At 33.0% G+C, this 9,060-nt stretch overlaps 1 long non-coding RNA gene across 2 annotated transcripts; it reads left to right on the forward strand.

Annotated features, from left to right (window-relative positions):
* The first annotated feature begins 5,367 nt into the window (after window positions 1-5,367).
* Window positions 5,368-8,280, forward strand: LOC136209308 (uncharacterized). Of its 2 annotated transcripts, XR_010677465.1 has the most exons (6): window positions 5,369-5,469; window positions 5,554-5,674; window positions 5,875-6,253; window positions 7,340-7,439; window positions 7,784-7,845; window positions 7,940-8,280. It is a non-coding gene; the product is annotated as an uncharacterized lncRNA (long non-coding RNA). The 2 variants fall into 2 exon arrangements; XR_010677463.1 differs by having other exon boundaries at window positions 5,368-5,674.
* The last annotated feature ends 780 nt before the right edge of the window (window positions 8,281-9,060 follow it).

Genomic DNA, 9,060 nt, shown 5'->3' on the forward strand with positions numbered 1-9,060 from the left:
ATCAAATTTTATTTTGAATTTTATCATTGAGGAAGTATTAATAACTAATTATTTTAAATAAGATTAAAAGATGATAGTTATTTTTTACTATATGACATTTCTAAAATAAAATGAACCTATCTGATATAATATAAATAAAAATTATCAATTTGATTAAAGTTAAAATATTATTATCATTTGGATGTTTACGTAAAAAAAACCCATTAAAATAGAAATAGATCTTCTGTTTGAATAAATAAATATATATATATAATGATGGATATCGTTTTAATTCAATTTGATATAATTTTCATAATTTGATGTGAATTTTTTAAAATATGCATTTTAAGGTTATATATAACAATTAAAAATTCATTTTAACCGTTATTTTCATCTTCATTTCTGTATTTATTAATTATTATACTATTTTAATAAATATAATAAATTATGAATCTATTATCTATCAGGTGTTGATCGTTGAATAGCGGTTCTAAAATGATTAGAAGATAAATAATTAAAATAATAGATTAATTAAGAGAAAATTACAAAACTGTATCAAATGGGAGGCACATTTACATATTTAGACCAATTACCCAACCCATTACCTATCTAGACTATTTATTTGTGACTTTCCCAAAATATCCCAAACCTTTCATCTTCTGCCTTCCTTCTATTGGTTTCATCTCCTTTGATGTCTATCTTTTCATCTTGTCATTCCTTTATATTGTGTGAATCACCTCCATTTTCTTCATCATCATATCTCTTCTTCCTCTCTTTGTCTCTTTGTTTTTGTGAAGGCAAGGTTCTTCATCTTCCTGTTTCATGTTCGTCTTTTGGTTTCTTTCTTCTTGTGCGAATCGAAGGCATCGTTATTCAATGTTCTTCTGCGTTTATCATATGTTTATGGGTAATTAATTTATTAGTCCTTATATTTTGACAAAACACATTGTTTAGTCCTTGTATTTTCAAAAACACATGATAAGGTCCCTAACCTTTTTCTCAGTGAACTGTTTAGTCCTTCCGTCTGTTTGTTAGATTTTTTACCGTTTATGACTTCGGAAATGACTAAATTACCCTTTATTATTTACCTTCAAACTTTAGAAGAGGAAATCCAATTTAGAAGAAGAAGCTATTTGTATGGAGAACAAGAAAAAGAACATACCCAATGTTTACGAATTTGAACGATTAAGAAGAAAATCAAGAAGAAGAACACTCAAAGTTGATTTCAGATGCATTAGAATTTAAAGAAAAGGAAAAGAAGAACGCAAATCCAAATTGACTAACAAAATCTTCATGAAAGTCTAATGGCAGGGACTAAACAGTTAATCGAGAAAAACGTTAGGGACTAAATAGTTCACTGAGAAAAATGTTAGGGATCTTACCATGTGTTTTTGAAAATACAGGGACTAAACAGTGTGTTTTGTCAAAATATAGGGATTAATAAATTAATTACCCTATGTTTATTGTCGATTTCAATGGCAAAAATAAGGTAAGTATCTACCATTTTATCTTTTTCTAGAAACTACTTTGCAAAATGAGTTTTCGTAACATTTTGCAAAGTATGCGAATAGAAAATCACCTGGAAAATGATGATTTTGCTTCGTAGAAAGCGAATCTGCGAAGCCTGCGAAGAAAAACCATCATTTTCCAGCTTGTTTTTCTCTTCGCAGGCTTCGCAGAATCGCTTTCTGCGAAGCAAAATCCTTTTCCAGGTGAAGTTTGCTTCGCAGATTTCGTAAAAATGTGACGCAAACTCATTTTGCGAAGTAAAAACCATCATTTTCGAGTGTCTTTTGCTTCGTAGACTTCGCAGATTCTCTCTATACGAAGCGTTTCTTCCATTATTTTCCTAAAATTACTTAATTTTTTTGAAGGTTGAATACAAAAGCATCAATCATAGTGATCCGTTTATCTTGAATACAAAGGCATCAATCACAGTGAGGGGTGATTGAGATGTCATGAAGATGGTGAACCTGTTGATTTTTCTTACGTCTGAAAAGAAAAGAAAAATCACCATTATCATCCCAAAGGCCATTGATTTTGTATGACGCCGCCGATTTTTCTTGCTTCTGTAAAGCCTGGAAGCACTCTAATGTTCTAGTTCCTTATGCTTATGAACTTCTTAACAAATGCTCTAGAAGCACACTCTCTCCCAAATGTCCTGGAAGCACACTAGGCAAAAAGTGTGCTTTCAGAATATTTTGCAAATCATTCTATTCTGGAAGCAAATTCCTGGGATTTAGGGTTTGAATTATTGTTGCAATCTTGTTGTAAATTTTGATAACGTTATGATTTTAATGTTATAATTATTGTTATAAATTTTGATAATGTTATGATTTTAATGTTACAATTATTGTTGCACTCTTGTTGTTATGATTTTAATGTTATATACCGCTTCGCAATTTTTACAAATTGGAAGCCTGCAAAGATAATACTACTTAAGAACATGACTTTTACTTCGTATTTTTGTGAAAACTCGAAGAAAAAGTCATTATGTGAAGTAGTATTACCTTCGTAGGCTTCACATATTGCAAAAAATGCGAACTAAATTTCATGTTCTTAAGTAGTATTATCTTCGCAGGCTTCGCATTTTGTGAAAATTGTGAAGTGGTATATAACATTAAAATCATAACAACAAGAGTGCAACAATAATTCTAACATTAAAATCATAACATTATCAAAATTGACAACAAGACTGCAACAATAATTATAACATTAAAATCATAACATTAGAAGTTATTTTACATACATAAATTCCTTTATATAGGTTAGTTATGTGTATTTGAAGATAATGCACTAACATTGGAGACAGAAATTCGGAGGGTTTATCCAGCACGTAGTGTTCACAATTTATGATTTTGATCCACAGAATCGTAAACTGCGAAGCAATTAGCTTTGCAGAATCATGAATTATGATGCACAGTTAGTTATAGGGTTTATGAGAATAGTATCCGCAGTTCATAAAATTGTGGAGTACTACAAAACACATCTATTTCGTAGTTTTCTCCCCTAGTCCGTAGTTGTCTAAACTGCGAAGTAAATTTCTTTAGACTGTTTTTGTTTAGTACTGTTTTGACAATGTGTTTATTTCTCAATGGTAACAATATATAAACCGACCATGTTTTGTGTGTGATTACGTGAAATGGCCAATGGAAACAAATGAAAAAGCCATGACACACTTGGATAGTGAATCGAAGTTGCTTCTTTTAATAAAAATCAACTTTAAGATTTTACAAGAGAGAGTCTACACTTCTGCACGTGTTGATTCAACATCATTTGACCTACGTATCACCATGCAAATGACGTATGGTCCAAACAAAGTTCTTGGAATAGTAGTTTCTATTGTTGATTCCAGTGATGTTGATTGCTTCATAGAGTATTTCCAAATGAATCCAAGCGATGTGATCCCGCACTATATGTTATTTTTGAACTGCGAACATTTGATGCCCAACTACTGCGAGTTATGAAGAAGGAGAATGTTGTTCAATCGATTTGTTATCCTACCGTTGAATTTGACACTCATCGATCAGGCAAAGAAAAGGTCATGGATTTCAACCTCACATCCAACCCTGGTTTAGATGACATAAGCTCGAATCCATTTTTTGATCCCGAAGAAATTGTTTGTGAAGAAGATATTTGGGGTCCTATAACCCCAATGCTGCTGATGATGAAGAACAACCTATCCATCGGAGACAACCTCATCGCAAAGGGTGTTTCCTAAACAAATGCATGAGCTGAAGATTTCTCATCAAGTATACATAAGATGGATGGTGAAGAAAGAAGAAGAATGAAGATTGATCCATTTCGAGGGCTACTAGAGTTCCATGATGTATATATGTTTCCTATTGAATCTAGTGCATCAAAAGGGGTGGCTAGTTTAAAGGTGCATGATATGTTCTCAAACAAACGAGAATTGCAATATGCACTTGGAAAATACGCAGTTAAGAATATGTTCGAATGGAGAGTGTACAAGTCTAATAAGTCCTTGTTTGAAGTTAGATGTAAGCATGACGAGACATGTAAATAGTAAGCTAAAGGTATTGCAATACATAATTCCGATATGTTTAGGCTTTGAAGAATGGATGATATGGACAAACACACATGTGCCAGAGATCAAATATTACCATATCATAGGCAAGTAGGGAAACGAGTTACCAACATATTACTTATAGATAAGTTTGATCTCAAGGATAGAGTGCATTGACCAAAGGACATTGTTAAAGTTTTTGTGAAAGTGTATAAAATTAACATATCTTACATGCAAGCTTAGAGAGCTAGATGTTGGGATTTAGAAGATGTTAGGGGTTCACCAAAAGAGTCATATACATTGTTATCGGACTACTGCGAGACATTGAAAAAATGCAATCCAGGTATAGTGACCCATATTGAAACTGATAATCACTACAAGAAAAATCAGTATCACCGACGGAATTGACCGACACAAGTATATGTGTATGAAATACCGAGGGAATACCGACACAAAATTTCCATCGGAAATCACCTACACATTCTCCTACACAATCCAATAATGTGTCGGTGATATGTAGCGGGATAATTCCCGCTCGCATTACCAACACCATTAGTCGGTGTTGAATAATGTCGGTGATATCACCGACATATTTATTTTAATCACCGACGAAAGTGTGTCGGTGAATAAAATAATATATATTTATAATTTATAATTTCCAAAATATTTGATAAAAGGATAAGGTACAAAAATACTCCTAACATTTATAATAAGGAGGAATTTTACCCCTATAGTCTAAAATGGTACAATTTTACTCATAACTTTGCTAATCAAGACTAATTTTTATCCCTAAAGTTGACAAATTGGATCAATTTGAGAAATAATTTATTAAACTGACGTCTCGATTATGAATTTTTCCATCTACACTTCATATGTACGTAATTTTATCACTAATTTGTAACAATTCACAAACATATAATTAGACGTGAAATTTTTTTATAACAAAATTAAAAAATATATTGTCTTTTGTATGAGCTGGATAAAAAAATCAAATATTTCATCGAATTTATAGATTTTAACCTCTAATTCTATTATTAAATCACAAAATAAATGAAATATTTTTTTGGAACTAACTGATATCCAATTGGTGCAGAATAAGGAACATAATATCTGAAATTGACCCGACTTCCCAACTTTAGGGGTAAAAATCGCATTGTTTTAGACGTTAAGGGTAAAATTGCTCCTATGCAAATGTTAGAGTTATTTTTTTACATTGTATCCCTTAATAAAAAAAATAAAACTAAAATAAAATGATTTCCTAAAAAATTAAAAAGTATAAGAAGCCCTCTTTTGATTCAAACCGAACTGAAGAAAATAGGGTTTGAGAAGCTTCCAGAGATGGTATATAAGCATTTTTTTTTAGGTTTATCTTTATTTCTCCCTTTGGTGGCTGGCTTGGCTGCGTTCTTCCTTCTTCCCCAACTCTGCCTCCCAAAATCCTCCATTCCACCATTCGATCCACGGTGAGAATTACACACAGTGGTGGTAAACAATGATTCGACTGACCGACAACGACCTTCTCACCTGGTCTCAGATTTTGTCCACAGGTCCTTTCTGAAATCCACCGTCTCGGCGTCACCTCCTCTCTGAAATCTAGCCGCCGGTTGCTGCGAAGAAGGAAATTGCAGCTCCTATTTTCTGATTTTCACTCGTCTACAAAAAGGCAAGGTAACAAAAGCAGCTCCTTGGCCTCTTCTTCTTATTGTTCTTCTAATTAAGCCTTTCATAAAGATGGTGAGCTAGTAAGGTCAACCCTAAATGTTATCCTGATATAATACATGATTTTTTCACTTTTATTTTATATAAGCTGAGTTGAATATATGCCATCTTTTATAACCTGTTGGGTACTTCATCTGTTCATTGTCCAGTTAGGGAGTGTACCAGATCGAAAGTTCTATTACGACTTGATTGGTGTTCTTTGTGGAGTTGAGAGGGTGAATTTTGCTCTTAAGTTGTTTGAATCCATGAAGAGAAGTGCAATGGGTGGTTACGGGCCAATATATGATGTGCTGATGCCAAAGCTTTGTAGAGGAGGGAGTCTCTCTTCAATGCTCAATTGATGTATTGGATCCCTCTGTTACTGAGGTTTTCAAGCCAACAAGAGAGGTAGAGGAAGAGGTTAAGCTTCAGAACTTATTCAGAAACAGCATTCCCAGAACCCGAGCACGAATTGGCAAGACTAAAGGAAAGTTTAACAAGAAAATGACAAGTAAGAAGACAAAAAAGAAATTCACTAAACCATAAATGGTAACTTTTAACCCTTCATTTTAAGTTTCCTTTTGTTATTAAGTTCTACATGCTTCTTATACTTATAGTTTCAGTGATTAATGCTGTCAATTTTTTCAAGAGATTAATGAGTGTATAGGCTGAGCTGTCTGACGAAGTCTTCATTTAACTAGTTCATTTCTTGATAAATCAAGTTGGAGTGTATAAATTATGTATATAGAACACAAAAGCTACTAAATGCAACTTTAAGTCCTTGAACTTGGCATGTTCGTTCTATTGAGCCTCGCAACTTCAGATTTATTACATTCGGTCCTTGAACTTTTATATTTCAAACACAGGAAAGAATGATAAGCTAGGATACTAACTTTGAAACGTTGATAGTAGAAAGTACCAGGATGTTTGTTTCAGAAGATAATTTGGAAAATATGGGGGAAAAGAGAACCTTAATATTGGCATGAAGAACTTGATATTTAGCTAGACATTATACAATTTCTTTCTGGTTTTATTTACACTGCCCCTCTTGTCCCTCATGCGAATAAGTTCCATACCCAATATTTGGACACTGCAATTTTCTAGAAAATTGCTAATGCAAGTTTTGAGCTTTAACAAGCACTTAATATACATAAGGTTAGAATGAAGGGTGTAGTTATGATTGTACAGTAGCTCCTGCTATGTATCATACTTCCTGGTTGTCCTATCATTGTTTAGTATTCCCTCATTGTACAATTTGATGATGTATTATTAAAGCCTAATTTAATCTCTGAGTCCATGTTGAATGTGTTTAATGATACAAATTTGGTCATCATTCAAAAAACAAAAGCCTAATTTAATGGTAAAAATTTGGTCTTTGTCCAAAAATGAAAGCCTAGTCTAATCTCTGAATATTGTGTTATTGCACTTTTTAATGTAAAAACAAAATTTCTTCTTTCAAGGCATAAAATACCATATTTAGAATTTTTCTGAAAGCAATTTCTGAATTTCATATGGCTTTTGATCTATGCAATTAGTGTATTCTAGTATTCAGATAATAATAGAGTTTTATACGAGAATGGTTCATCTTTCAATCGTTCTGAACATGCTTATGATGCTTCCCGTGTTAATTTCAAGGTAAAAAGAAGAGATTATGACTTGGCTGGGGTTTGCTGAAAATGATTATTCAAGCAGGTTATTTGATCTACCATTTATCAAAGAGGGAAAAAATCTGCAGGTATGGCTGATTAGTTTTTTTTTAATCCGTTTACTAAGACTTGTATGAGCTGAACATTTTGAGTGATTAGAAGTGAAACATTTTTTATATTACTGTTTATGAACTAGTGAGAACATTTGCAAATTGATAATTAACTTTGTTAACAGATATGGGTGAGTCAGCTTATGCTGTAGATACTTGCTATGATTAGATGTATTCTTTATTGAACCCTCTGTTATGCTCTTTCCTATGATGAGCTACTAACGGAGCTTGAGGTCATTAGAAATTTAATATGGACGATGAATTTGTTTGCCTCTAATTACTAATGAGGGATCATTGCTTGATTGTTGTTTTGCAAACTATAGTGAATGGAAAGTTGAATCCAGTGCGTGAATGGAAAGTTGAATCAAGTGCAAAGATGTTTGAGGTAAAACCATACTACATGAGTCCAGAAATATCCATTTGATTTCATACATTTTTGTTGACTAAATACTCTGTTTTTTATTTTATTCTGCATATAGGTCTGATTTGCAGGAGGTAGGGGTCTGATACAAAGGGAGCTTGGGAATATGATTGATACTGTGGAAAAGTGGTACGCTTTAGTTCATACCTTGAAGAAATTTTCAATCCAATTTTAGCTAGAGATTCAGTATCTCAGGCCTAATCAAGCTCTGCTTATTAGATTGGGCCAGTGTGGCTTATCTTCTTAGAAGGTATCCGTGTTCTCTTTTGGTATTATCGATAGATGCTTTGAATAGCAATGCAGTCAGTCAGAGAGCTTTTTATAGCATCAAATTGGACATACATATTGTACGGCTATTGAAAAATATATGTAATTTTCATGGTTTTATTGTTTTCCTAACCACACAGGTGATAGATTGCTTAGTGTTATAGTTGCAATTGTGTTTTTTAGAACATCTTTTTATTTGTGTTTTAATATATATATATATATACACACTAGAGTTGCCTTCAATCCAAATAAAGTGACTAAAAGAAAATATAAAATATAAAATAAATTTAAAATGATTTACAATTCCCGACGCATTTTGGTCGGATTATCGTCGGTGAAATTATTTAAATAAATATTTCGAAAAATAAATCACCGACACATGTGGGTCGGTGATGTTGTCGGAATCTCCGACGCAAGTCACCTACTAAAATTAGTCGGAATTTCCGACACATAACGCCGACTACAATTTGTGTCGGTGAATTTTTTGCGTCGGTAGAAATTTCTCGCAACTGCTTACCTACGAGGTCAACACCGACACAGGTGAATCTGCGGAATTCCGTCGGTGATAGCGATCACCGACGCAAATTAGTCCATCACCGACAGATTATTGCCGTCGGTGATAGCGTTTTTTCTTGTAGTGAATGATGGTCACTTCAAGTACTTCTTTTCGATATTAGTCATCCACTTAAAGCGTTTAAAAAACATATTCAGCATGTTATTTATGTTGACGAAGATTTTTTTAAAGGTAAATATTCCGGCCAATTGTACATTGCAGTTGGTTAAAGATAGTAATAACCAAATTTATCCTCTTGCTTTTGGGGTTGGACCGAACAAAAGCAATGAAGCATGAATCTGGTTTATTACCAAGATAAAAGAATGTATTGGTGATGTAGAGAATTTTGTCATAATATC

Source organism: Euphorbia lathyris, chromosome 1, assembly GCF_963576675.1.
Source record: "Euphorbia lathyris chromosome 1, ddEupLath1.1, whole genome shotgun sequence".
Lineage (NCBI taxonomy): Eukaryota > Viridiplantae > Streptophyta > Magnoliopsida > Malpighiales > Euphorbiaceae > Euphorbia > Euphorbia lathyris.